General features: G+C 55.4%; 1 protein-coding gene across 8 annotated transcripts in view; it reads left to right on the top strand.

The window, feature by feature from the left end:
• Window positions 1–3630: 3630 nt before the first annotated feature.
• The window catches only part of CHST3 (carbohydrate sulfotransferase 3), a 36277-nt gene continuing 11951 nt past the window's right edge, over window positions 3631–27956 (top strand). For 6 of the 8 annotated variants that reach the window (XR_006786047.1, XR_006786045.1, XR_006786048.1 and 3 more), the window contains exon 1: window positions 3631–4224. The gene's annotated coding sequence lies outside the window, so the exon portion shown is untranslated. Of the gene's footprint in view, window positions 4225–8217; window positions 8328–13935; window positions 14110–27956 lie in introns of those variants that run through there. The other 2 variants (XM_045842217.1, XM_045842216.1) reach the window with 2 other exon arrangements.

Below are 27956 nucleotides of genomic sequence, written 5' to 3'. Positions count from 1 at the left end.
TTGTGAGCAGGGCACTGGGCCCAGGCCCCCTCGAGGGGAGGGGCTGCACAGGGACGTGAACTCCAGGAAAGGAGGTTCATTTGGGGATTATTTTAGAACCTGTCTACCACAGCACTCTTATCTGTTTATTTTCTTCTAATCTGGCTTGTTTTTTAGCCTTTTTCTTTGTCTTTCATGCAGGAGATATTTTAAATATTTCAGGCCCATCGTTTGGTAAATGTCCCTCGGGTGGAGTGTGTCTGGCGTCTGCTCACAAGGAGCTCAGGCTGTGTGTTCTGGACAGGAATGCTTTGCACTCAGGGTCATGCCCTTCTCAGTGAGTCACATCAGGAGGCACGTGACATTCGTGGGTCCTGTTCCCGGTGGCCCCAACTTGGATCATTTGAGTGAAATGACGCTCAGTCTCCCACGTTCCTAACCACCGTGCAACTCCGCCGCTGGCCGGGAAAGTTCTCCCAGTTCCCAGACAGGGTACAAGGAAAACAACAGCAGCAACAACAACGACAGCAGCAACAACAACAAACTGGGAGCAATTCTCTGGGCAGAGCAATCGCGGGAAGAAGCTGAGCCTAGAAACCACTTTAGGAGAAAAGTGCCTGGTGTCTTGGGTCAGACCTTTACTCTGTACTTCCCGCTCGTACCTTGATGCCCTCCCCAAAGGCCCAAGTGTTGGCTGTCATGCCAGCCCCAGGCACGGAGGAGGGTGCCCTTTCACACTCCTGCTTCTTTCAGTTACTCACCCCTTCACCTAGAAAGCCCTGTCCCACCCCGACCTTTTTGGCCTTTCCACCTGCGGAACTCAGTTCATCTCTTCCGCTCAGGCCTGGGGTCCACAGCTCCAGGACAGGGCTGCAGCACTGCACAATTCCAGGGGCCACGCTGCATTCCATGTGCCTGGTGCCCCCTGACGCTGGGTGGGCCTGTGTCTTGCTCTGGAGAAACCCTCCAACCCCAGCTCCAGCCTCACCTCACACAGCACACTGATCACTGGAATTTTTAAAAATTTTTTAAAAATTCATTTTTAGAGAGTAGAAGGGAGGGAGAGGGAGAGGGAGAGAGAGAGGAAGAGAAACATCAATGTGTGGTTGCCTCTTATGCATCCCCTACTAGGGACCTGGCTCACAACCCAGGCATGTGCCCTGACTGGGAATCGATCTGGTGACCCTTTGGTTCACAGGCTGACACTCATTCCACTGAGCCATACCAGCCAGGGCTGATCTCTAGAGTTTATTTAGACATAGGTTTATCTTTTCTTGACAGAAGATGGGACTAAGGCTTGTTTACCTCTGTGGGCCCCAGTATTCAGTATGTGCTCAGTAGGCATTAGGCAAACACAGGAGTTTCCCAGGGACCCCTGGTGCTCCCCCTCCTCACTCCAACTTCAGTAGCACAGAGTCCCATCTTCCTACAGTCTGGTGGTAACTCAGTTCCAGGTTTCAGCTTTTGTAACCCCTGAGGTGCATTTCCAAGTTCTGGCAATAAAATCCAAGACTCCATATGTTCCACAGGCAGGCCTCTTATAAGGCCAGCAGGTGCAGTTAAATGTACCTTCATGACAGATTTGTGAGGCTGAAATGGAGAACTTCCCTTCTCAGAAGAGGTGACAGAGGCTGCAGAAATCCATGTGTCAAGGCACCTGTTCTGAAAACCAGTTGGAAAGCATGCAGGCGGGTTCCAGGGCAGAGCTGGACACTCTTTGGTATGACCTGAGGGCAGCCAGGAGATGTGGAGAGAGGGACCAGGGAGCTTAGCCAAGAGGTGCCCTGAGGTCTGAATTCTCACCAAATCTTTGTTCCCTATGTTTTGTGATACATGAGTAGTCTTTCCTGTAAGTTGACCTTTGGTCAGGGGCTTCAGGGACGGAAAGTACAGGGCTGCCTACAAGACCATCAGCCCTACTGGTGACACCAGCACTAAGAAATAACGGTGAGCCAACACGGGGGAGTGCGCAGATTCAGCCGCAATCCTTGCTGACCTAGTAACGCTGACAACCGCTCAGAAACAGTCAACAACGACCGCACACAAGGGACTGGGGCTAAGAGCCTGAGTCCCGAAAGTCCGCGAGCCTGAAGCACATGGTGCTTTCGCTCTGGAGGAGCAGGCAGGACGTGTCAAAGTGATCCACTCTCTGGGTTTGCCATCATGGTCTTAAATCCTCTGCTTTTACACTTCTTTCTGTGGCAAAGTCACGTTAATTTGGCACAATTTCTCCTAAACATGATTTTCTTTAAAAAAAATATTTTATTTATTTATTTTTACAGAGAGGGGAAGGGCAGGAGAAAGACAGGGAGAGAAATAGCAATGTGTGGTTGCCTCTCACATACCCCATGCTGGGGACCTGGAGGCAACCCAGGCATGTGCCCTGACTGGGAATCGAACCTGTGACCCTTTGGTTCACAGTCCGGCCCCTCAATCCACTTAGCCATACCAGCCAGGGCTAACATGATTTTCTTAATTTGGATAAGCACGTGTTTTTTCCTCAGTCCCAATGGGCACACGTTGCACACACCAGCTCCGACAGGCAGGTGTTCTGTGCAGCCTCCGCTGGTACGTGGCTCTGAGAGCACGGTGTTGCTGTTCGAGGAGCGGGTTGTCCACCACTCGCACGTGCGGGGGCTGCATCACTCCCCCCACCCCGCCCTGCCCCGCCCCGCCCCGAGTTACTGCTCTCCCGCGCATGCTCTAAGCACGGCTGCAGGCCCTGCTCTCCACAGCAGGTCACAGAACTGTTAACGATAAAATCGAAGTACACAGCAACGTTTTTCTGCTAAAAGAGACACCAAGGTTTCACTTCACAGTCTGGAGCAACGCGCCCTCCAGCCCACAGCCTCACGGGAGCTTAGGTTGGTCTGGACCCAGACAATGAAGAGAGACCTCGGGCTTGGCCGTCTGTGAGGACCCGCTCCCAGGAAGGCTGGGGTCATGCTCAGTTCTATTTGGGTTTCCCATCAACAAATGTTCAGAATGACAGAGGGAGGCTAAGTGCAGATGTTGAGGTTTTTGCTTTTTCGGATTTTCCCATTTCTCCTTTGCAGGAAATTATTTATTGTGTCTAAATCCTATTAAATGCCAGGGCCACTGGTCTTAGAAAGGCCTGAATTATTGGCTCATGCCCTACCTGTCGGTAAGACAGGAGAAAAGCCTCAGCAGCGGAATCAAAGCCTGGGAGGCATCACCTGGATCCAGACAGGTAAGAGGGAGGCTCGGTTTGTGTTCCACTTCCGAGCTCTGCACCGCGCTCCTGGCGACCCCGTCTTCGCTCGCGCCGCGGCCCCCAGCCGAGGCGCCAGCTTCCCAAGAGGGTCTGAGGACGTCGCTAAGCAGCTCCAGCCGGCCGCTCAGACCCTACCTCCTTCTCACTTCCCAGGTGTCAGAGAGGGGGGGGGGGGTGGTCTGCGGAAGCCTGGGGGACCGTCTTTTGGCCGTCCTGCCCCGTCCCCCACCTCCCCGCAGAGATGGCGGAGAACCCGAGCAGCCAGAGGGGTCTCTCCGGGGAGGCACAGGACCGGAGGCTGGTAGCGGCCCGGGGGAATCTGGCCAAGGGAAGCCAGGAAGACCTCCCCACCCTCCCCACCCAGGGGCCCAGAGCCCCTCCCAGCCTCTCTGGGAGCGGGTGGGGACCCGGGCGGCCCGAGCGAGTCCCCGGGGAGGGGCGGGCGGACCCGCAGCGCCCGGAACAAAGGCCCACAGAGGGGTCCGGGCCAGCTCGATCCCCCGGGGGCGGGGGCGGCCCCCTCCCCACTCAGCTCCTCCCTCTCCTCCCCTTTTTCCACCCGGAGGCCCGGCCGGCACGCCGCCCGCAGCCTAGTTGCGCCAAGTTCGCCAACGGTTCCCAAGTTGTCGGCACGTAGGGGTAGGAGCTGGGTGGGGTGAGGACGGAGAGGAGGAGGGCTCCCCGGGCGCTTTGGACGCGGTTCAGGAATCCGCCGCCGCTGCTCGCCGCTCGGGCCGAGCGGGGAGGGCGCCAGGCAGCACCGATCGCTCGCTCACTCGCTGGCCGGGGCGGCGCCCGCCTGGCGCCTCTTCTCGCCGGGCGTGCGAACCGGCCGGGCAGGGCCGCGCTGCGCCTCCCTCTTGCCTTCCCCGGGGAGGGCGCGGAGCCGGGGCCCCGAGGGAGCTGGTTCCGCCGGGCCGAGGGCAAAGTTGCGAGCGGATGCTGCCGGCGCCGGATCCCAGCCGCGGAGAGTCGGACCCGCCCCCGCCGGAGGAGGCTCGGGGGCTGGGGTAAGTAGAGAACTAGAGTCCCGGAACCGCCTCCGGGCCCCCGGGAGGCTGCCCAGCCGTGCGCCCCCTCCCTCGCCAGTCCGGGCGCGCGCGCCAAACTTTGGAGGGAGAGGCGCCTACACGCAAGCGGGGAGAGGGAACTCCCAGCTCGGGGAAAAACTCCACGCAGGCACCCACAGTCTCCACACCAGCTGCACCCAGACTCACTACTGCCAGGTACTCACAGCTCATCATCACTCAGCCCACCGACACGGCGCGCGCGCTCTGAGCAGGCGCCACACGGACCAGACCAGGCACACGCGGCAGACCGAAATTTACAGTCCGGGAGCGCCGCGTCTCGGACCTTCAGACCTAGCGTGTCCTCCTGCCCTTAAATAAACCCACCGTCTTTGTCTGCTGCCCCTGCAGCGTCCCACTTTCAAGCCCCCCAGAAGCGACGGGAGTAGGAGGGATTGTCTTGCCCTTGAGAAGTCTTGACCAGGACCCCGAGGCCGAGAAGTGGGGAGGGGAAAGCAGACGTTGCCGTCTGTTTTCGGGGTTTATCAGAAGCGAACTGGGTGTGGAAACCGTGTCTGGTTGATGATGTGTGTGGGTGTGCGCAGCCCTTCCGGAGGTGGGAGGTGAGGCCGGGAGAAAGGAGGGGGTGATTCATAAACGCAGACCTGGCCTTGTGGGGTCTGTGAGCAGAGTGGAAAAGGCTGGCAGGCCGGTGCTGAGCTGGACAGCTGGGTGGCGGTGGTGACGCGGCCTTCGAGGGAAGCACAGACCCTTCTTCCCCCAGCAGATGTGCTTCCTCAGAGGGACTTTCCTCTGGGGTCTGATGGAGGGATTTCAGGCCTTGGGACAGACGTTTGAAACGGGGTGGGGTGTGTTTAAGATTCCAAGGTCCCCGGAAACGCGGTGGTCCCAAAGCCTGGTTTATTTTCATTGCATCCGAAGTTGTGTGTGTTTTCAGATGTCCTGGTGTTCTCAGGCCCCAGGATGTCTCAAGGATTGTCCTGGACCTAGCACAGTGCCTGGTACATAGTGGGTACTCAGTAAATAGTTGTTTGACACATAATGACACCACTAATTAATATCCATTCAAGACTCACTACGAGCGGAGCCGGGTGGCCTCAGCTGGGTTGGAATTGGTCTTCCTGCAGAGGAGGGGGTACTGAGGGGTTCCAGGGAGCCCTGCCCAACCTGTTTGGGGAAGGGGCCCAAGCAGCTTATTCCATTGTGCCCTGTGCACTGGCGTCAGGTTTCATCACTAGCATCTGCCGCCCTTAGAGGGGCAGCGGGAAAGTCTTCATTGCTGCAGCTGGCCAAGCTGGGGCTGGTTTGGGGTGTTTCCTCCTCACCTCTGCTGGCCAGGTTGGAGATGGGTCTCGTGAAGGCTCTGGGAGCTGTGCCCTGCAGCAGGGGCCTGGCTCCGTGGTGGCAGCAGGTGGAGGGGCCCTCTCAGGCCCTGTACCGAGCATGGAGTGCATGCCTCTGCGCCAGCTGGCCCGACCTTCCCAGGGCAGCAGCAACATCTCCTGCTCCTGGAACTGTGATCGTAGGCAGTCTTGGGAATAATTCCCTGTGGCACCCGACTGAGTGTGCAAGGACACGAGGAGACGTGTAATTGCAGAGAAGTGTGTCATTCCCTAGGCCTGCCCGTTCGTGACTAGGTTCAGTGTGCAATTCAAGCTTCTAAATAGTCTTCATGCTGAAATTAGCAAAGTACGTGGACAGCACCCAGGACTGTGGCCCCAGAGGAGAGAGGGAGTCGTCTGGGCTTGGCCACCCCCAGTTTCAGGTGGGACGCTGCAGCCAGTCCCTTCCCAGTGACATCTTTCCACCTTAATTATGTCTGTGAATCAAGCGCTCTACATACGTTTCCTCCTTGAGTAAGCCCTGACATATCTGTGAGGTTGCATTTTATCACTGCTTTATAGAGTAGGACGCTGAGGCTCAGAGAAGGTAATTACTGTAACTTTTTCAAGGTCACACACCTGGTGAAGGACAAGGCCAGCCTTTGAACCAAGGCGGCCTGACTCTGGCCCCATGCTCTCTCTGCCACACCAGGCTGTTTCTGAGTCCTGCTGGTTCTCCACGGCAACACGGAGCCACGCTGATGCACTCTCTAACATCTCCCTGAGGCCTCTGACCATGGTCCTTGTTTTCCACACACTGCCCAGCCCGGGTCACACCATGGGCCACGGGAGTCAAAGGGGGTGGCGGGGTGGCACCAGGCTGCTAGAGCTTTCCATGTGGATCTGGAGTCAGGAAACACTGGGGCTTGGGAGTGATTTCGGGGGGATGTTGCAGCAATTCCCTGAGAGATGGTCCACTACTTGTCTAAGAAGTGGGGCCAAAGCTGCCACCAGTCACAAGTTTGGGTTCAGGAGAAATTGCCAGATAAAACACGCTCAGATGGATCACTACATTCCTTTCTCTTGTGGCCTTCGCCGGGATAGAAATCTTTTACACAGTGAAAGCATCCCCCACCAGCCACCTCCTGCTGTCACTTGAGTGGTAATCTAAAGGGATGTGTCACAGCTGTCCTTCTCATGCCCGCACCAGGTGCCCTGGAGAGCTGGACTCCTCTGCAGTGTTGGAGCCTCAGGAGAGCCCGCACAGCAGGGGTGGGTGTTGGGGTGCTGACCACACACCGCACCTGGTCCCCCACTTGTGCTTTCTCACACAGGCCCCACCGAGGGACAGTGGTTACTGTCTCTGCTTAGCAGGCAAGGAAACGAGGCCCAGAGAGCAGTGGGTGCCCACAACCCAAGGCTAGGGAACTGCCAGCCACACTGCCTCTCAGGCCCCGGCAGGCACTTAGGGACGGCTGTGCCTTCTAGTCTGGTTGGTATTCTGTACCCCCAGAGGGCTGAGAGGGCTCACCCCTGCGAGGGTCCTCACTGCTCCACCCACCCCCACCTCTGCCCTCAAAGCCTCTAGTGCAGGTTTCCATAGTATGGGAAGAGCTGGCAACCTTAAGCAAGGGGCCCTGCCCAGTGGCCCCAGGAAGCCCACCTGGGTGCGTTCTGAGACCAGCGCCCAAGCCCCTCTCCCAACTGCTACGGCGTGAACGTGCTATCCAGGAGGGAAGACTGGGTGTAGGGGCAGGCGGCCCCACCCAAGGAACAAGGACTGTTTGTCTTTGTGCCTCTGGCTCCGTCCTGGTATCTGACACATGAAAGTGCTGGGGCGTGTTGACAGATAGCAAGTGAAGGCCAGAGACAGGCTGAGTCCCTCCACTGCGAAGTCACGCAGCAGGGCACCCAGGGGAATCCTAGTCACGAGGAAGCACTCAGAGAGGTCTCTGCCCTTCGTGGGGTCACACAGGAGGAGAGGGAAACAGCCTTCCTTTTCATTCCTTCAATAGAAATACTTGCTCTTTTCTCTCCTCTGATAACAAATGGCAAAATGCTGCTGGTCCTGCCCTACTCTACCCATGTGGATTCCACTGCTGGGCCTGGGGGCCAGAGGGAGGCTCCCTGGTCGCCCGGACTGTGTGTTTTGGGCTTGGAGGCGGACCCACTCAGCCTTCTCGTCCATTGCCTCTAATCCCAGTGTGTGTGGTTGGGGGGTGGGGGGTGGTGCAAGCAGGCCACCAGAGCCCCTAACCACCAGTAACCTCATGTCTCCACACCCCCAAGCCTCCCCCTCCCCGTCCTTCTCCTCACAAAGATGGCTATGTGCTGGGGGCCTGTGGGTTTTTCTGGGCCCCGGGAAATTTATCACTGGGGTTCCAGAGGACTCTCAGAAAAGGATTTGGAAGAAAAGTGTGGAAAATAAATAAGCCAGTTCCCAGCTCAGCCTTTCTCAGATGCCGCAAGTAAACAACCCTGTGAGAAGCCAGCCTGGAAGCTGTGTTCTGGCCCCCTCCCCGGGTCACATACACCTGGCTCACTGGCTGCCTGCTCCAGCTCGCTCCCTCCTTCCCGCCCCTCCTAGTCTAGCCCCTCCTACTTGACTTTGGGAGCTTTAAAACTCGGGCAGCACACCCACCATTGGCCTGTCCTTGTGCTGGGCACAGGCTGCTGGCACACGGGTGGCCGGCCGGCTGGGGCAGGAGGAGCATGAGCGAGAAAAGACCGCCGGGGGTCTCGGCTCAGCCCGGCCTCATCTGAGTAAGTCTCCCAGCCTCGCCCGCTCAGCGAGGCAGAGAGAGGGTGGTCTCTAGATTGGGGAGTTTGACTTTGGTGACCGAGGACAGTGGGGGCTTTTTCATGTTTTGTGACATCTGAGGAAGCTTTGCATTTTAAACATGTGTTTAGAGTAAATGGACCAAAGCTGATCTGGCTTGTCACGTCCCTTCAAGGTGGGACTTACATGTGAAGAAACACTGGAGTACCATACGTTTCCACGGTCAGGTGTCCCGGACTAACTGGAGTGTTAAGGTTCTTTGCTGTTGACCCAAGTCACATCAGCTTGGGCCCTGTCAGCTGGGGTGCTGGTGGTGTGAGTTCACACTAATGGTTTCAAGGAGCTTGAGCCCTGTTGTAAGTTACTCTGTCTGTGGGGTAGGGAGCAAATTTGTAATAACTTAATAACTTAATTAATTCAGTTGACCCACTCTAGAACCCCGCACCCAGTGAACCAGGGGTCTGGGGTGGGGGCTGTTCCCCGGCAGGAGCGGCAGCTGCGGTCACCCTCGGACCCAGGGAGCAGCTGAGGGGCCTTCCCATTGTACGCAGCCGAGCCAAGCTTGGGGTCTGGGCAGCGGGCACTGCCTGAAGGCTCCGGGTGCTGCCTCTGGAGCCGAGTCCCTTCGTCCTGCTGCTGCTAGGCTGCTGAGAGGCGACTGCAGGGGTGAGCCGCGTGGCTGGCAGCCCTGGTGGGAAGGAGGCGGCACATCCACATACTCACAGCCTATGACACGCATTGTCACGGGCCGAAACACACACATACACACATTCAGACATACCGCCCACCACACACAAATACTTCTGTTAACAGCCAGGCACATTACACCCCGAAACAACTTTTGTAGGTGCCAAGTATACATGCACACACAGAGAGAAAGAAACACAGGGATATACTCTTTCCAAAATGCAAATTATGTAACGATTAAGAGCACATATGCTACAGCCAGAATGCCTGAAGTGCTGTGTAACCGTGGGCAAGTTACTTAACCTCTCTGGGCCTGAGTTTCCTAATTGGTGAAAGGGGGGAGGGTAACAGGTCAAAATGTGACAAGGCTGTGAGTGAATTCACATCCATGAGGAGTTTAGAAGTGTGCCTCTATGCAGTGAGAGTCAGGCCTCCCACGAAAGCTGTTTTCTAAGGAGGCTCCACAGGTTAGCCGGTTGGAAGCTCCCCTTTCCAGGGCGAGCCACGTCCCATCGCCCCGTGTGTGCGGGCATGCCCGTTCGCACTCGCCGTGCGCACGCCTGGGCCTGCAAGCTCACACAGCTCCCTGAGATTTGGCCCTGGCCTCTCCTGCTCTCTTCCCTGCTCCCCTCTTCTCCTGTCCTTTCCAGCTGCCTCGCCATCTGCAGGATTCTGGAAAGTGTTAAAGTGTCTGAGCCAAAGCAGTGCTACCTGAGGAAATATTTTGAAAACAAACTGGGCCACCCCCTGGCTGAGACTGCACTGATTTTCAGCAAAGAATTTCACAACTCCAACCACATGGGCAGCTTGGGCTGTGGAGGGAGAGTGGGGAGGGGTGCCTGGCTGTCCCCTGGAGGAGGCCCTCTTGCTGCAGGGTGAAGGACGGACTGGCCTGGAGAGGCCCGGGACTGGAGGCTAGAACCTGCGTCAGTTGTGAAGGGGAAGTTGTGAAGGGAAAGAACCCAGACACCCCTGACCGCAAAGGTCAGGCACCCCGTCTTGTTCTTATTCTGAGAGATCTTATTTTTTTTTTTTCATTTTCCTCACCCTCTCGCATCTGTTAGAGGGGCCTAGAGGCAGGGTACACAGGAAATATTGGGGGTAACAGCGAGCATGAGCAGCATCGCACCCAGCACCTCTGGGGCCTGTGTCCGCTGGGTTCTTCTCCCAGGGGGCTCCTGAAGTTGGTACCGATACCGCAGTTGTCCCCATTGTACGAACGGGCAGAACGAGCTGCAGCTTCTCTCGGCGAGTGAGTGCAGAGCCAGGTCTGAGCTCTGCAGCTTGGCTCGGGGCAGCACCCTGACCTGCCACGGTGCCACCTGTGCGTGTGTGTCCTGCTGTGGCTGCAGCTAAGAGGTCGAATGGCAACAAAAACTTTTTTATATTTTATTTTGTGACTGTGGCCAGGGCGTGCCCCTGGTTCGGGCCACAAGCTCTGTGGACGCTGGCTTCTGGGGTAGCCACAGCTCTGTGGGCACCACGAGTGGACGTCTGAGCCGCACCTTCCGCAGGCTGACCTAGGTAGGGCATTCTGGTGGTAGGTACAGCAGCCTCTTCTCCGAAGCCAGCTCTCTGCTGATCACTGCCCCCCCGTGGCAATGGCCTGGCCTCAGGAAGTGGCGTAGATGACAGCAGAAGGAATTTAAATTAATAAGGAAGAACGGGCAGATCCAACAACACAGAAATCCCACCCTGGGGTGATCACCCTCGGGACGCCTGACTGCTTCCAGGGGCCCTGTGATAGTCCAGGGACATTAGCCTTGACTCGGTATTCCAAGTTTCAAACTGTCTTCCTCTCCCAGCTAGAACACTCTCCTCCCGTCTTTTCTTGTGGCCAGCTGCCATCCCTCCTCAGGCCTCAGTCTGGGTGTCTCCTGGAAGCCTACCCAGCTCAGCAGCCCTCCTTATGGCTGCCTGCATGGCCCCCCTTGTCGCCCTTTACCCTTCTGTGTTGCCAGTGCTGGTTCCATGGTCTCTGCTGTCCCCTGGGCATGAGCTCTGCGAGGCTGGACAGTGTCTGCCCCATTCACCCTTGCGGCCCCAAGCTCAGCACAGCCCCAGGCGTGTAGTGAGTGTGCACACTGGATCCTGGAGCCACGGTGATGGGTGTGCCGTGGGGCCTAGAGGTGAAGGAAGTGTGGACCTGCCCCTCCAGGAGCTTCTGGCTGGGCGGATGGGACAGTGCCCACCCTCCCGGGACAGGGCGCTCCTGTTGGGAATGACCTATGTCTGGGCAGAGGTGGTGGCAGTCATGGTGAGTGGGAGGGGGCAGCTGACATGGACCAGAGACCCCGTGTGGGACTGGAAGGGAATGGGAGAGTGGGACCCAGAGCAGATAGCTTCTCACAGTGGTTGCCCTGCGGGCGCTGGGCTGAGAGCCTGAGGGTGGGCCCGAAATCCTCCGAGAGGCCCCTGTGAACTGGGTGGACTGGTGGGTGGCTGCGGTATGTCTGGGTCCAACTACTCAACCCCACCAGCAAGTGCTTCTTACTCTTCTTCCCTTTGTGGATGGATACCTGTTCAGCCTCTCCAGGGTTCAGCCCTTATCCCCAGGCAACGGAGGCCTCGGGTGGCTAAGTCCTAGCCCCTGAGCAGGCTGCCTTCCTGGGGGTGGTTCTAGGTGCAGCCCTCAGGCTGTCCTCGCAGAAGTGGCGGGGCCCTGAGTGCTGCACCCTCCTCCACATCCCCCAGGGAGCACACGAGCGGTGCTCTGGCCAGGCATCGCCTCGCCGGGTACTGCGTGCCTGCCCATGTCTGACGCCAGGCGAGGTGGGCTGGGGGTGGCAGAGGGCACCTCCAGGCTAGACGAGAAGTGGGGACAGACTCAAATAACCACTTCCGAGTCCAACTCTGATGAGCCCACAAAGGGGGACATGAAGGAGGACTTGGGGAAGGCTCCATGGGGAGCTGGGTGTACCAGAGCAAGAAGGGCACCTGGGCAAAAGCACAGGATGGGAAAGCTGGGATGGGAATTCAGGACAGTGAGGAACCCAGCTGGACTGTGGTTTGCAGGATGCACAAAGGAGAGAGCGCGATAATGTAGGATGGAGTGGTGGTCCTGTAATAAGCAGGTTCAGGAGCCAGGCCACCTGCCCGAAAACACGGCTCCCCACTCACTGGCCGTGGGACCATGACCAAGTCGCTTAACCTCTGTGTGCCTCAGTCTTTCATCTGTAAAAGGGAAATACTAACAGTATCCGCTGCATGGGGGTGATAGGAGAATGAACTGTGTTTCCATGTGAGTATTTAGAACGATGCCTGGCACACAGTGAATGTCAAGAAGAGATATTAACCTTTTAAAAACAAATCCTCACCGAAGTATATATTTATAAATATCAGAGGAGTGGGGGAGAGAGAACGCTGCTGTGAAAGAGAAACACAAGCCGGTTCCCTCCCCTGCAGGCCTGACCAGGGTGGACCCTGGAGCCTTTCGGTGTGCGGGACAGCGCTCCAGCCAGCGGAGTGACCCGTCAGGGATCTCCTTTTTTCTTTCTTCTAAAAAAATGCAGCTAGAAAAGGAAATCGAGGTCAGCTTGTAGAGGCCTCTGAATGTCATACTTGCCACTCACTAAACATCTGCTCTGTGCCAGACACTTCGCAGACATTCTCACGAAGCCCCACATAACCGAGCAAAGTTGTAAGTGATGTCTCTGTTTTACAGATGAGGAAACCGGGGCTCGGAGAGGCAGAGTAACCACCCAAGGTCACTCAGCCAGGAGGAGTCAGAGGCAGTAGTGAGACCAGGTCTGTCTGGTCTTCCCTCAGCATGAAGATTGGACATGACAGAGGCGGGGCAGGCACGTGCCTGGGCTGGGATTGCGGCCAGCGGCAGAGTGTGGATGCTGGTGCCTGGGGAGGGCAGGCAGGAGGTGACAGGGGGAGGAATGGAGGGCAAGTCTGGAGGGCAAGGAGAGGGAGGCCCTGAGGCCCAGCACACAGCGCACCATTCAGAGCCTGGGGCAAGCCACTGAGTCACTTAGGGAAAACGTGGCTCACTGAGTCTCGCGGTCTGCTGCCTCCCTGCCAATCTGCCTTCTGTCGTCCTCCTGGTGACCCAGTGCCCAAAGTCCTGCAAGGGACCCTCACTCCCCAGTTTCCTGTCCTGGGTTCTGCTCCCTGACCACTGTCTCCCCCATTCCCACCCCTTCCCTCCTACCTGGGGTCCCCGTGCCACCCCCTCATAAACCCAGCTGAGGCAAGAGCTTCTGGAAGTCATATGGGCATGAAGAGCTTCCAATGGGGCCTCCATGACAGGCCTCTGATTGGAACTCTAGGTGGGGAGGGCACAGCTCAGGAGGCTGCAGCCGAGCTTTTAGAGTTGCTTTTCCTTCGAGAACGGAAAGCCTGGTTGGACTGTGGGCACAGCACACGTCAGGTCCCAGTCCTCTGCCTTTCTGGGAATGCTGTCGAGTGTCTGAGAGCCCTCTATATCCTTAGCTTCCCCAGGCTGATTTATGTATGTATCAGCCTGATTGCATGGGACAGCCCCACTCAGATGCCAGCACTGAGGCCCAGAGAGGTGAGGTGACTTGTTCAAGGTCACACAGCCAAAATTCAAACCCTTGGCTGTTCAACTCCATCAGTGCCTGTGCTCTTAGCCACTTCACAGTGAAGCCACCAGAGGATCACAGAAGGTGGAGTGGGCCGAACCTGTGCCTGCCAAATGGCGCGGTGCCCACAGGAAGTGCCAGGGATTTTTCATTGCAGAGCGAGGGTCACGTACCAGAGCTCCTTGGAGACTGTGGGTGCATTTAGGAGGTGGCAGAGAGTGCTCAGCAACTTGGCCGTGCACACCCTGCCAACATGGCCTTTTCGGGTGAGACTTTCCCCTCTGGGAGGGGCCTGGGGGCGCCTGTCTTGTTTTCTCTGGGCCAGACCTGGAAAACGGGTGAGTCAAGCAAGGGCTGAGTGCCAGCTTCCTCAGCCCAGTCTGTTGGCACAGCATGTCGGGCTGCCACAGCTGCTGCTGCTGCGACCCCTCCCTCCCATGCCACCTGCCTGCAGCAGCCCGTGGAGGGGCTGGCGACCAGCCCTGCACTGAGTCAAGAGAGAGGCTTGGTAACCCCCATTTTCCAGGTAAGGACACTAAGGCTTAGAGAGGTTTTCTGGCTCTCCTGAACTCCCTGGGCTGCAAGGGGAGGAACTGAGACTGGAGTCTTTTCTTCAGAGAGACGAAGAGGAGGGAGGAGTCAGCCTGCCCTCTGACCTTGAGCCGGGTGGGCTGGATCTGTTCTTGGGCCTGCAGTTCCCCAGGCTTTGTGGCAGGGACCCTCTGGGGTGGAAGAAAAGCCCTGATTTCAATTGGGCACCAGTCACCACTTTTCCAGAAGCACTTTTGAAGCCATTAGGGCCCTCCCCAGGTTTTGGTTGGGGATTGTGGGGGCACGTTTGTTCTCTGAGCCCCACCGAGGGCCAACCCACCCCGGTCCTGGCAGTGCCTGTAACTGGAAGGACGAGAAACTGAGGGCCTCCGTGAGGAGCCTGGCCTCCGTGATTGCCCAGCATGGGACGGGCTGCCTGCTGTCAGCAGGCAGGTGCGGACTCCCAGAGCTCTGAGGGCCTGCAGCCTTCAGGGGTGGGTCCCTCATCCCCTTACTGCCCAAGTCCCACAAGGTTATGGCAATTTCAGTCGCCCTCCCCAAAGCCATCCGGGAATTCTCCAGGATACTGCCATCCGCAGAGCGGTTTTTCCTGGCACTGTCCCCTCAGCCCCCGGGTCCCCTCAAGCCTCTGCAGGAGGGAGGGGACCGAACCAGTCACTCCCTCCTCCCCAGTCGCAGGCCCAGTCACCACAGGAACAGTTTCCGGAGACTTGTCACTCTTCTCGCAGAGACAGTAGCCTGTCAGGAGGTGGGGCAGTTTTGCTTCTCACTGCCCCCAGGTTTTCCGCTCCGACTCTGCGGCTGCTGACATTCAGAAGCCTACTAAAATGACTTTTCCAAAATAAGAGTCTCACCTCAGAAAGACTTTGCCTCTACTACAGTAGAAAACTGGTACTTGCTTTTATTTTATGTTTTTAGTTTGGTTACATTTTATGACATAACACATGCCGGTGGTCCATGAGTGGAAAGGTACAAAGGGACGCACGGCAGAGTCTCTCCCACGCCTTCCCCGGACGCCCGGCTCTCTCCACGGAGCACACCAGCTTTGTCAGTTTCTCGTGTGTGAGCTGCTTTTACATTGTCAGGGTTTTGTTTTACGGTTTTAAAACAAAGTCAAGCTCATCGGACCTCCTGTTCCACTGCTAGTCAAACTGAGGCACAGTCCGGGACGCAGCATCAGAGTCCGGCTCCGCCCCGGAGTGTGGTGCAAGCACTGTCCCGGTCGGGGCGGAGCCTTTGTCCCTCCCAGGCTCCGCCCTCATCCCAGCCCCAGCCTCCGCAGTCACCTTTGACTCCGCCCACACGACACCGCGGACGCGGCCAAGGCCCTGTCCTGCCTCTTCCCCCTGCAATCCCAGCAGGCCCATCACCCTGGAGGTGGGGGTTGTGGGGGCATTTGCCAGGCTCCTAGTTAACTCCGTGTTCCCAGTTGCTCCTTCTTCATTTTCCCGTCTTGTCTGGCTGGGCAGGGGCCTGCAGCTGGGGCCTGGCCGTGGTCATTTGAACAGACTTCGTGTTCAAGGTCCCCTCTGGGCGGGGGCTCACGTAGGTAGGGTCCGCCCTTCCCTTCCTTCGCTGAGTGTGACCTGAAGCCTCCCTTGCTCCCCTCTCCCTTTTCCTCCCTTCCCTTTTCTCCCCTCCCATCCTCCTCCCCTCACCAACTCATCTAGCATCCTTTCTGCATCCTTCCCTCCTTACTTTCTTAGTTATTTGATGCCTTGCGGCAAACGTTAATTCTCGTGGAAAGTGATAAGAACTGAGGAGGCAGAGAAAATAGTGCCGGACCAGGAGAGCGGTGGGCCAAGATTTACATCAGCCAACCTTGCCCTTCACGTTCCTGCCTTGCACCTCTACCTGGGCGACTTCGGGCAGGTGGCTTAGCTTTTCAGAACCTCCCTTTCTCGTCTGGAGGGTGACCGAGAGGGAGGGCCTGGGAAGGTCAGTCCGTAGGTGGGAAGGATCTAGGCTGTGCCCAGGGCTGGTGTGAGAGCTGAGAGGGGCGAAATGCTTTCTGAGGAGGAAAGGGTGACAGATGTGTAGGGGGTGGGGGGAGCGGTGTTCCTCTCTGGGATTGGTTATGGCTTCAGGGATCTCGGAGGGCTCTGGGCGCGGCAGGGGTTTGCCCTCAGCCTGGGGTAGGCTGTGGCCAGGCGCGGATGAGGGAAGAGCGACCCCGGGACTGCCTTCCCTTTTCGGTATTTCCATACAAAGATGGGCCGTCGGTTTTGTAATTTCTTAAGTAGTGACTTTATTGTTTTTATTATAATGATAGGTGCTTAGTATGTAAAGTTCAAGTAAAACGGACAAATTCAGTGAAGAAAGCAACAAATCTCCCCTCCGTCTCACCACCGAGAGGTAATGGGTTAACTACTGGGTCCACACACTTCTGGGGCTGTATATATATACAAAGAAGAGGGAGCAGTAGAGAGACAGAGAGTTTTATAAATGGAGGGGAAGCACATTTCAATTTAAGTTCGGGCCAGTGCGGCAAAGAGGCCGTCTGCCCCGACAGCAGCCCCGGTCGTCAGCCCTCCCCCATGTGAGTGCACTGTGTGGGGTGGTCCGCTCAGACAAATTCAGAAGGGGAGCTGGTTGGAATTAGTACGTCCCAGCTCAAGAACGTGGCTTTCAATCTTCTTTTGTTCAATCAAAACCTCAGGCAGAGACACATGCACGCAATTGAAACAAAGTCTTATGAAACCCACATGTCCTTGTCACACGTAATGCACTCTGATACTTTCTGTCCTGGGGTCGTTTCTATGCTCTTAAACAACAAAAGTTTGTCTGACCCACCCAATTGATCGCACAGGCTGAAGTTTGAAAAACGTCGCTGTAGAAGAGTGATTCTTAGACGTGAGCGTGCGTCGAACTCACCTGCCAAGCTTGTGGAAAGGGCTTGCTGTGCTCACCCCCAGAGACTGACTGAGGAGGTCTGGGGAGGGGCATTCCTACCAGGTGCTGCTGCTGGCCCAGGACCCCCCCTTGAGACCCCACCCTCCTGTGGCAGAGACTACCAGAGGTTTGCCCTATTCAACAGATGAGAATTGCTAATGGCTGGCACAGAAGTGGGGCTCAGACGTCTTTGAGGATACTGGTCAGGCACTGTCTTGGGATCTAAACCCCACCCTCCTGCAGTCCAGCTCCCACTATTAATAGCAAGTGCTGAAGGTAGAAAAGTTTTGCTTAGCAAAGGGACATTTATGCCCAGCCCTGGCTGAATTACCTGCCTCTCCGTGTCCCAAGCCCACAAAACCAAACTGCCCCCAGCCCTTTTGAAAACACTGTTCTTCTATAGACAGTGAAAGGTGTCATTTGTCATGTGGATTTCATCTTTCTGTCTTTTTGAAAGGGAGGAAAGTGGGCCAGGCATGACTGGCCCTTGGGGAAAGCTGGCCCCTTGGCTCTGATTGGAGTCTGCTGGGCTTCCCTGACAGCTTCTGGGTTCCCAGCTTTAACTGGAACCTCCTTCTGGCGTTGTAGCTGAGCACACACATCAGCACCCCGACTTTCCAGCCTTCTAACTTCTGAGACTGGCCTGTGCTCTGAGCTGCCTCTGCTCTTCCAACCAGCCCCCACGCCTGTCCTCCCCCTTCACAGCCTGGGGGGCCTCATGGCCCCCTCCCCAGCCTTGCCGTCCTCCAGAAGCCAGGCCTCGGCTGGGAGCAGCCTTGTGAGGGAGGGAAGTGTTAAATAGGTACAGAGCCCCTCTGTTCTGTTAACAATGGCCCGTTGATGGCTGGATTCTGCCCAGGCGGCCCCCTTGACTGGACTTTGGGGGAGGAGGAAGGACTGCAGCCCCCCAGGCAGCCATTTCTGGGTGTGAGGTTGATTCAGAGGCCTTATCCTCTGTCTTGCCCACAGAACTTCATTCTTCAGGCCCTGGTGCAGCAGTGAGAAACCCTCACACCCCTCCCGCCCCGCCCCAGGGGCAGTTTGGGGCCCCAGGAGTGATTCAGTTCAGTCCGATCCAACAATCATCTATTGAATAGCTGCTGGTCACTGAGGTTAGTGCGAAGGAGCTGTGGGGAATAAGAATAACTGCTAACATGAATTCCGTGCTTATAGTGAACCCCACCCCTGACTGCCCAACAGAGTCACCAGGGAGCTTATAAAAATTCCAACGCACAGACCCCTCTCCCCACCGAATCTTCAGGAGCGAACCCCAGGCACTGACAGTGTCAAAGCTCCCAGTGACTCTCATGCTCAGCGGCAGCGAAGCGTCACGGGCCTCCTGTCGGTTAGACAGCGCCGAGCATTCCCCTTGTAGTATCCCACTGCAGGAGGTGGGTGCCTGTGAGGGGCTGAACAACGCCACCCTAAAAATATCCGTAAAGGAATCCCCTGTACCTGTAGCTGTCCCTATATGAGTACTCTGCCCTTTACATGGTGCCAACAGAGGGGACTTGGCAGTTTGATTAAGGATTTTGAGCTAGGAAGACGACCCAGGATTTTCCAGTGGGCCCAGTATAATTATAAGGGTCCTTACAAGAAGGAGATTTACTGCAGAAGAGGTCAGAGTAATCCATCAGGACAAAGACTCAATCAGCCACTGCTGGCTTCACGATGGAGGAAGGGGCCATGAGCCATGGGAGGCAGGCAGCCAGTCACAGGTGGCAAACACAAGGCCCGTGGGCCGAATCCCGCCCTCTACCTTGTTTTATCGGCCTGGCACCTGGTTTCTACCCAGCGGCAGCACCAAGCTCCTTGCCCCTAGTTAAGGAGTAGTTATATTTACATAGTCTTAAAATTGCATTCGGCCTTTTGAAGGCAACCGCAAAGCTGATGTGGTCCCCAGTGAAACTGAGTTTGACACCCCTAGAAGCTGGAAAAGGCAAGGAAGCCTAGAACCTCTAGAAGGAACACAGGCCTATTGACAGCTTGATTTTAGGTCAGAGATACTGATCTTGGACCTGGACTTCTGACATTCAGAACTGCAAGGTAATAAATACGTGTTGATTTAAGCCACTGAGTCTGTGGTAATGTGTACAGGGCTACTAGTAACTGTTTTACAGATGGGGCAGTTGCCAGGATCACACAGCTGGTGAGCAGTAGAGTTGGAACAAGAAGAACTCAGGGGTGTCTGACCACTTCTTAAGCATTCTCTGCCCCTCACCACACACCCCTCTTTGCAGACAAACAGACAGACATGGGTTCAAATCCCAACCCTGCCACCTTCTGTCCTTGTGTCCCTAGCTAATAGTGGGGCCCATCTAGTCAGAGAGAGGCTGTGGGGCGGAGGAAAAGGGGCCGTGGAGATCAATTGGAAAGGTAGAGTGGGCCAGGTTGCTTCCAGGTGAAGCGCCACATGGAAGAGTTTGAACTTGATTCTGGAGGAATGGAGCCCGCAGGAAGCTGCATTTCACGGTGCTGTCTCAGGCCTGCTCTCTCTCTGGGATCTGGCCTGCATGCAGCTGCCACAGAGAACCGCAGGTTTGGGGCCAGCAGCAGCAGTGTTCTACCCGTTGTTCCGCCGCCAGCAGCGGCTGCTTATCAGGGAGGGCCAGGGGCTCCCATTGCCTGGGAGGTGAGATGCGGCCTTGTGCCTCCGAAGCATGTTCCTTTCAAGACTGTCCAAGACCTTGTATGGAGGAGTGTGAGACACACGGGGGTCTAGAGAGTTGTCCAAACTCGCACAGCAAGTTGGCGCGACAGGTCCTGGCAGAGCAGTTTCTGGCTGGGACGCAGGGCTGCCCGCTGCTGTGCGGCTCCCACTTTCAGCTGCTTGCTCGGTGATGCAGCACAGTGGTTGATTCACGGGCTCTGGAGCCAGGCTGCCTGCGTTCTAATCCCAACTCTGCCCTGTGACTGAGGACAAGTTGTCTGGCCTCTGATTGCCTTGGATGGAGGTGGTGGTCATTATGCATTATTATCAGGGAGGTCCTGCTGTACCTCCCTAATAGGGTTGCCCTGAGGGCTGCATCCATGTGTGCTAAGTGTTTAGAACAGTGCCTGGTTCATTTTCAGTGCGAACTTCTATTATTCTTCAGCTCTCCTAGGAGAGAGGCTGTGTCTTTCCCTCGCTCAGTCCCCAGTGCCTCCTCCCATCCTCGGCCCAGAACAAGGACTTGGCAAATGAATTTGCTCGTTGAACTTGAGCTTTTGTCATCCATAGGTTCACTAGATACTTCTTCAAATGTTTTTACTTTTTAAAAGTTCCACCTTAGTTCTTCAAACCCTTCTCCTCCTCCTTGCCTGGGAGCTGCAGAGTTCTGGCTGTAAACAGCCGGAAGCTTGCTTTGCCCCTTGCTAACTCCCATGCGAAGTTCAAAGGTGACCCAGATGTCCCCAGGTCTCACCAACCCGTGAGTGCCAGTGTTGCCCAGTCTGCCTGGCTGTCTGATCACCTCCCCCAAGGCTGTGCCTGGCTGCCTGTGGAGGTCCCCGAGGGATCTCTGGGCACACTGCTTGGGTACCGAGCCTTGTGTGGTGTCACAGGGACTGTGAGCCTGCTCCCAGCTCCTCTCAGACTGGAGCTCTTGCTCAGTCTTCCCACCAGTGAGAGTGGGGTCAGACATGGTGGGTTCCCTCCAGAGCTCCACCCCCTCTTTTTCTTTCCCTGCTGTCAGGATGGAACTTCCTCAAGTCCTGCCTCCTCATCAGCCTCCCCCTCTGAAAGCCCCCAAGCCTGTCCTTGCATGTGAATAGAGCCCAGGAGAGTCACCAGTTGGTAATTCTAGGAAATGCCGCACTCGCACTTGGGGTTCCAGATCGGATTCAACCAGCTCACTCTGTTGCCCCAAGAAGGCCCTTCTGCTCAGTCTTGTCACCCACCTCTAGCTCCGTTTCCCAAAAAGATCTCTTTAAACCCTGCCGACTGTTGTGGGAGCTAGTTTTCTTTTTAATTCATTGTTTTAAGTCGTGAGATAATTGTAGATACACATGCAGTTTTAAGAAGTAATACAGAGAGATCCCATGAGCCCACGACCCAGCCTCCCCCACGGAAGCAGCGAACAAGACGGCAGTGGGGTATCACACCCCGGGTGTTGGCGCTGACGTAGCTGAGAGGCAGACCACACCGGCCACCACATGGGTCCCGCACGGTGCCCTGTCCTAGGCTCGCCCGCTGTCCTCCGCCCCACCCCCCTTAACTCCTGGCTACACTAATGTGTTCTTCTTTTAGAATGCTGTCACTTCAAGAATGTTATAAGAATGGAATTACCCAGTAACCTTTTGAGATTGGCTTTTTTCACTCAACTTAATACCCTTGAAATTCATCCAAGTTGCTGTGCGTACCAACAGTCTGTGCCCTTTGACTGCTGAGTGGTACCCCCATATGTGAGGCCCCAGTTCCTGGTAGGGAGCCCCTGAAACCCTGTGGTTTCCCGAGGGCGTTAGCAGCACCGCTCGTCCCGCCGAGGCGGCTGTGGCTGGGGTGAGGAGCGGCCGCTTCAGGAGACAGAGCCCTTGGCCTGTGAGATCTGACACGGGGTCCCCCCAGCTCGTGTCAGAGCTGAGTCGAATGGCAGCACAGCCCACGGTTTGTCGGAGACTCACTCGTTGTTGTGGGGGAAACCCTACGTTTGGTGACCAGAAGCAGTGTCCTGTGTAAAAGTAAAGGAGACACACGGGAGAAACCCACAGTGGGAAGAACTAGGCTTTCCCTACACAGGAAGGAAAAACACCTGAGTTTTTTCATTTACAACACGGTGTAGGGGAGCGGCTTTTAAACCGACCGAACACACACGGCCTGGAAACTCCCCTGCGCACTGACCTCCCCAGTAAAACAAGGAACAGGCCTGTCCATCCAGCAGCTCACTGTCCCTGGTCAGCAGAGGTGGCAGCCCCCCCCCCGCCCCCCACGTATGGCCTGGCTGCTGAGCGGACACAGCCCAGGCGAGCTGGGCGCCCCATAGTGTGGCTATCTTTGAATTCTAGGTTGGTTAGAATCAGCTGGGGAGCTTCAAACGATTGATTGTGCCCAAACCAAACCGAGAGGAGTCCAGTCGTGACCTCTTGGGGTGGGACCTGGGCCTCAGTGACCGGAAACTCCTCAGGCAACTCCCCGTGCGCTCAGGTTCAGAAGCGGTGCTCACGCAGGCTCGGCAAGTGCGCCACAGCCGTGCTGGCCCTCTAGCCACGCAGACAGCACCAGGCATCCCCCCCCCCTCTCCTCCCGATACCGCCCACCTTTTCAAATGCAGCACTCCAGGCAGACACTTCCTCTGATCAGCCTTGGCCTGGGTGTGGAAGGTGCTTTGCCCTCCCAGCTGGGAAGACCCAGGACAAAGCTTGACCTCAGAGTTATTCTCATCGTGTGCTCCAGGCAGCCAGGACCGTCTGCTGGCTCGGGCTCTTGGGGCTAGCAACGTTTGCTGTCCCCAGCTCAGCAGCGCTCGGGCTCACGGTGCTCAAACCCGTTCCAGTCACTGTCCTTGTCCAGCCTCCTCCGGCTTGCACTGGGTGAAGTTTGTCACAAAGTTTCTTGGACAACTTGCCACTAAAGTAAACAGTAAGCCCTCATTTCATGTCGTCAATAGGTTTTTGGAAGCTGCGACTTTAAGTGAAACGACATACAATGAAGCCAGTTTCACCACAGGCTGACGGATGCATAAACAAGAGTTAAACTTCCACAACGTATTTCTGATCACAAAAACACCACCAAACTTCTAAATAAAGATCCAAGGCACTTCTAATATTAAACTTTGAAATAAGAAACACTTAAGATCCATAAAAACAAATGAGCATGATTTTTTCAACCCGCTTATTCCAGTCAGGGTCTCAGATGGCAGAGCCTGTCCCGGCAGCTCAGGGCGTGAGGCCAGCCACCCCCCCCACCCCCCGCGGACGGGACGCCCTTCCGCAGCGGGACCCGGTCACACAGAGAGAGGCCGATCACCCCACGTGCACAGGTTTGGGGTGTCGGGGGAAACCGGAGGACCCCACACAGACATGGGGGGGCATGAAAGCACCACACAGACAGTGGCCCTGGCCAGGAACCAGCTTGTTTTTCCTCGACATTCTAACGGAGTGACGTGGAACAGAGCGCCGTGGAACAGAGCACCATGGCTCAGGGGCCTGCTGTGCCAGGCCTTGGGCTAGAGCACTGTTCCACACACTCTCTATACCAGCTTCTCTTCTAGCCACTTCCTTTTATTTGGAATAGGTAGTAAATAAAAATGGTAACAAATTCAAATACTGCAGAAGGGTAGAGGTGGAAAGTGGGTCCCCGCTCCCGCCCCTATTTCCCAGTCCCCTTGACCATTCTTGCCAATTCTTGTTCCCCTCTCCCGAGATATTCTAAGCATGTCCCAGGACTCGGGTGTCTCCGCCCCGATTTTTACAGCTGGCGGTACGCCACATACCTCTTGCCCCTCACTTGTGTCACTTACATCTTGAACAGCATTTCCTCTCAGAGTGGCCTCTTTCTCTGTAGTCATCGCAGAGTATTGCACCGATAAAGGCACCATCATTTACCTACTTCATGTTTTTTTCCCTGCCTGTTCACAGACATGAAGGTCATTTCCAGGCTTTTGCAGTTATAAACAGTTTGCTGTTGTATGCGTCCTTATAACTGTGCAAGAGTATCCACAAGACCAACTCCTAAAGGTGGAGCTCTAGGGTCTGCACAGGGTCGAAGAGTGTGCGTATTTAAAATTCTGATGGTTTTGCCAAATTGTCCTTCAGAACAGACTCTCCTATCAACATTATGAGAGAATCCTATGCGTTAGGCTGTGCTGCAGTAACAACTACACCCCTGTATCTCAGTGGCTCAACACAGCGAAGTCTTGCTTTTCACTTGCCTCACATCTAAGGCAGGTGGGGTGGCTCTCCAAGCAGCAGCTCAGGACCTGGGCTGCTTCCAGCTTGTACTAAAGCAGCCAGCACATGTGGCCTCCAGTGTTGCGACAGCAAGAAAAGGGAGGGCCGGAGGAATGTGTGGGGGCATTTCAAGGTCCAGGACTTGGAGTGGTGTACGCCACTTTCACCTACATCCCGCCCACCAGAACCTGGTCCTATGGCCTCAGCCTGACTGTAAGGGGGGCTGGGGAAGGTGGAGGGCATGGGCACCTGATGCGCACTGAGTTGGTTCTGCAAACCCCACCCACACGGGGTATTGTAGAACAGTTTGTTTTTCAGTCTAACGTGTGGAAAATGGCGCCACGCATTATTCCCGTTTGTCCTTGGATGCTTTCTTCAGGCATCGGGCCTCGGCCGTTTTCTGTTTTAATCCCCACGCTAGACTGTGTTCACACTCAAGACACACTCCAGTGGACTTGCCCACATTTTCCAAAAACCCCAAAAAACATTTTGTGGGGAAGCCTAGAGACTTTTTAATTTTGGCTCTTATTCATAAAAACATATAAAGGCATGTGAGTAATAATATAAAATTAGCCATGTAAAGACCCGTGCCAGCTGTGGTGCAGAGCAGACTGGCAGCGGCCCTGTGCAATTTCCTAGGCTCTCTGCAACTCCGCCTCCCCTCTCCGGGAAAGCGCAAGCCAAGTGGAGGGGAAGATGGAGTTATGCGCACCTTGCATCCACTATAGCTATTTTTTAAATGGATTTTGAGAAGGGGGAGGGAGAGAGAAGTTTGTTGTTCCACTTATTGATGCATTAATTGGCTGATTCTTATATGTGCCATGACCGGGGATAGAACCTACAACCTTGGGGCAATGTATCAAGATGATGCTCTTACCAACTGAGCTGCAAAGCAACGTGTCTTTGGCAAATTTTGATGCGTTAACTGTAGTAACCTCACCATTAATTGTCGTCTGGTATGTTGTTCAGTATGGGCTTTATCAGCTAAATGAAAGGCTTAGAGGATGGATGTGCAAGACATACGTGCTTGAATGGAGAGTCTGTGTGAGAGGGGACTTGGGATCTGGGCTGGTGCTGCTGGGCGATGCCAGAGGGCAGAATGCCGAATTAAGGGGTGCTGAGGGATTTTATTTGGTAGCCACAAAGGATCCTGTAAATTTCAGAGGGCAAATCGGTTTTATCTCAGAGGCCAACTCTGATAGATTGGCAAGGCATTGAGAAGGTTTATGAGGACATCTAGTCTCAGCTGGAGAGAATGATGATTGATTAGTGATGTCTGCTCCAGGCCCAGGACTGCCAAGTGTGGAATGTGTGCCATATATTTGCCATCCCTGTGTGGAAGGCTCTTAAGTGGGTTAAGGTGTGAGAGTCAGGGTGATGGAGTTGGGCAGGGCCATCACTACCCTGGGAGACAGGAGACCTACATAGTAGTTGTTTGAGTTTGGTCACCGTCCAGTTGTATGCTGTGGCCAAGCACTGCCCCTCTCTGAGACTCAAGTTCTGCAGATAAACAATGAAGAAGGGTGGATAAGAAAATTTTGTCCAAGGACAACTGAAGCTGGAAAGGCCAGCTGCGTTGTGTAAGGCTACTGGCCTGACCGCTGCTGAGGACATGATTCTGTCCTGTGGCAAAATCCATGGGCATTCAGCTTGTCCTCAGCCTGACAGCGCTGAGGCCTGGAGACACAGCAGTCAGAGTAGAGAAGCCTGCACTACCAAGGTCCTTGGTCCCACCCCTGACCCACCACTCCTGTCATTCCTGTGACCACTCTTGTGGCAGCGCATTCAGCCCTTCCTGGCCACGCAGGGCCTTGTGGAATTGTGAGCAGCTCTGGCCTCCAGGGAAGCTGAGAAGAGAGCATCCTTGAGGGTTCGGCCCATGGTGTTTCTGGGTCTCTCTCTGGCTGCATCCTGGGGGCTACTGGTGGCTGCAGTGCCTGGGATAGGGAAGGTCACTGAGTTTAACTCCAGAGGAGGCCAGGAGCCCAGGAGGAGATAGCCGGAGCCAAATGCCATCCACAAATGAGTGGGTGGTGGCCTGAGGAACAGTTCCAGCTGGTGGTCAGGTCAGGTTCTCCCTGTTTCCTTCATTTTGATATTTTTAGGGGACAAGACCCCCCGCCCCTTTCCAACCCTTGCCACAGTGCGCAAGCCACAAAATCTGCTGCAACTGTGAGTGGTTCCACTTACCGCATCTTCAGCGTAGGTTAACTACTTCACTAGCATCTTCTCATTGAATTCCTCGTGACCACTGAGTTTACAGTAGATACTGTAAATGTCCCCGTTTGCAGATGAGGAAGCCACTCAGGTTTCACTTCCTTTCCGAAGATCACGGGGCTTCAAAGACAGTAAGTAAAAGCAAGGAAGTCAAGTGTAGCCACAGCTGCCATGAGAATCACCGTGAACTTGTTCACACTTTTCCAGATTGTCTGTCTATACATCAACAGATTTTGTGTGTGTACACACACACAGTGTTTACAAAATGGAATCCTCCTGTGGGTGCTGGTGTGTCCTCTTTCAGGGCAGCATCATGATGAACATTTTTCTGTGCAATAAATTAACTTCATGCCGACATCCTCTCATCAATGGTGCCTTCTGTATGTCCAGTGCAGCACTAGCACTGGGGAAGAGAAGACCAACCTACAGGAGACCACAGCTAACTCTTCAAAACAGTGCATGAATTTGTTCATTCACTTCAAAATATTGTTGAGCCTGCCATGTACCAGGCGCAGTGCCAGGTGCTTGTGGGCGCGGCGAAGAATCAGACCACTGTCCGAGGGCAGAGCCAGGGATCCTCCGAGAGCCCTCTGTTTCCCTACTTCCCGTTGCCCGCAGGCATCACTGTTTATTTACTTATGTATTTTTTACTCTGGAAAATACATAGACCACAAAATTGACTGATTCAACCATTTTTAAATATGCAGTTCAATGGCATTAAATACATTCACACTGTCTTGCACCCATCACCACTGTCATCTCCAGAACTTTCTCACCTTCCCAGACTCTGCCCCCATTAGTCTCTCATCCCCCATCCCTCACCCCAGTCCCAGGCAGCCACCCTCCACTTCATGTCTTGGTGAGTTTGACTCTTTTAGGCGCCTCGGGTAAGCGGAACCAGACATTATTTGCCCGTTTGTGCCGTGCTTCTTTCATGCAGGGTGCGGTCCTCACGGCTCATGCATGCCGTTCCTGTCACAGTGACAGCACTGGCTTCCTTAATGCCACACGTGTCTGTCCTCCCTCTCCGCCCTCTGCCACCGCTTCTCGGGGTGTCCCCTCTCTCCTGGGCCGTCACAGGAAGAGCTAACTGGTCTCCCAGCCTCAAGTCCACCCTCGCCCAATGCATTTTCCACACCACTTGCAAAGTGATATTACATTTTTCAAGTTTCAGATTAGATTTTAAATCTTCTTAAAGTGATACATGTGCATGGTCATCAAAAATTCGCACAGTACGGAAGGGCATAAAATGCAAAGAATCATCGGTTAATGTTGCGTCTCTGTAGTTGTGCAGCGTTTTTAGCCCCCGTGTGGCTTGCATTCATTGTGCCCATGCACTGCCCATGTCCCATCCGGTGGGACACTCATGTTGCTGGTGACATGTTGGATTTCCAGGGCTGGGTGCACATCCTTGGCCATGAATCTTGGCCCGAATCCAGATGAGTTCCAAACGAGCCAGCAGACTGTTCACCAGGCTGCTGGCTGCACGGTTATGGGCGTCCTGGACGCCAGCCTCCGCTGCAGCTCCTGATCATCCAAATGCAGCCAAGCCCAGAGCAGTGGGTCAGTTCCAAACTGGCCTAGGGCCCAGGGTTCAGCATCAGAGGCATGGGAAGTACCTTTGCTGACTGGGAGGCTTGGGACTGTTCTCTCGGGCCCTGTATTTCGTGCAGCTGTTGGCTTCGGGTTTGCACAGGATATGTCGCTCACACAGCTGAGCTGGCCCCGATGAAGTGACTGTGTCAAATGGATGTGGGGTGTGCTCCCCCATGCCCCTGCACAGCAAAGCAGGGCTGAGGGGCAGCCGGGCTCCTTCCCAGCCAGGGCTGGCTCCCTGAGCCTGTG

The sequence above is a fragment of the Phyllostomus hastatus genome, unplaced genomic scaffold, assembly GCF_019186645.2.
Source record: "Phyllostomus hastatus isolate PE091 unplaced genomic scaffold, TTU_PhHast_1.1 phas_contig_38, whole genome shotgun sequence".
Classification (NCBI taxonomy): Eukaryota; Metazoa; Chordata; class Mammalia; order Chiroptera; family Phyllostomidae; genus Phyllostomus; species Phyllostomus hastatus.
Note: the sequence above shows the minus strand (reverse complement) of the source record. Positions and strands in the feature narration are given on the sequence as shown.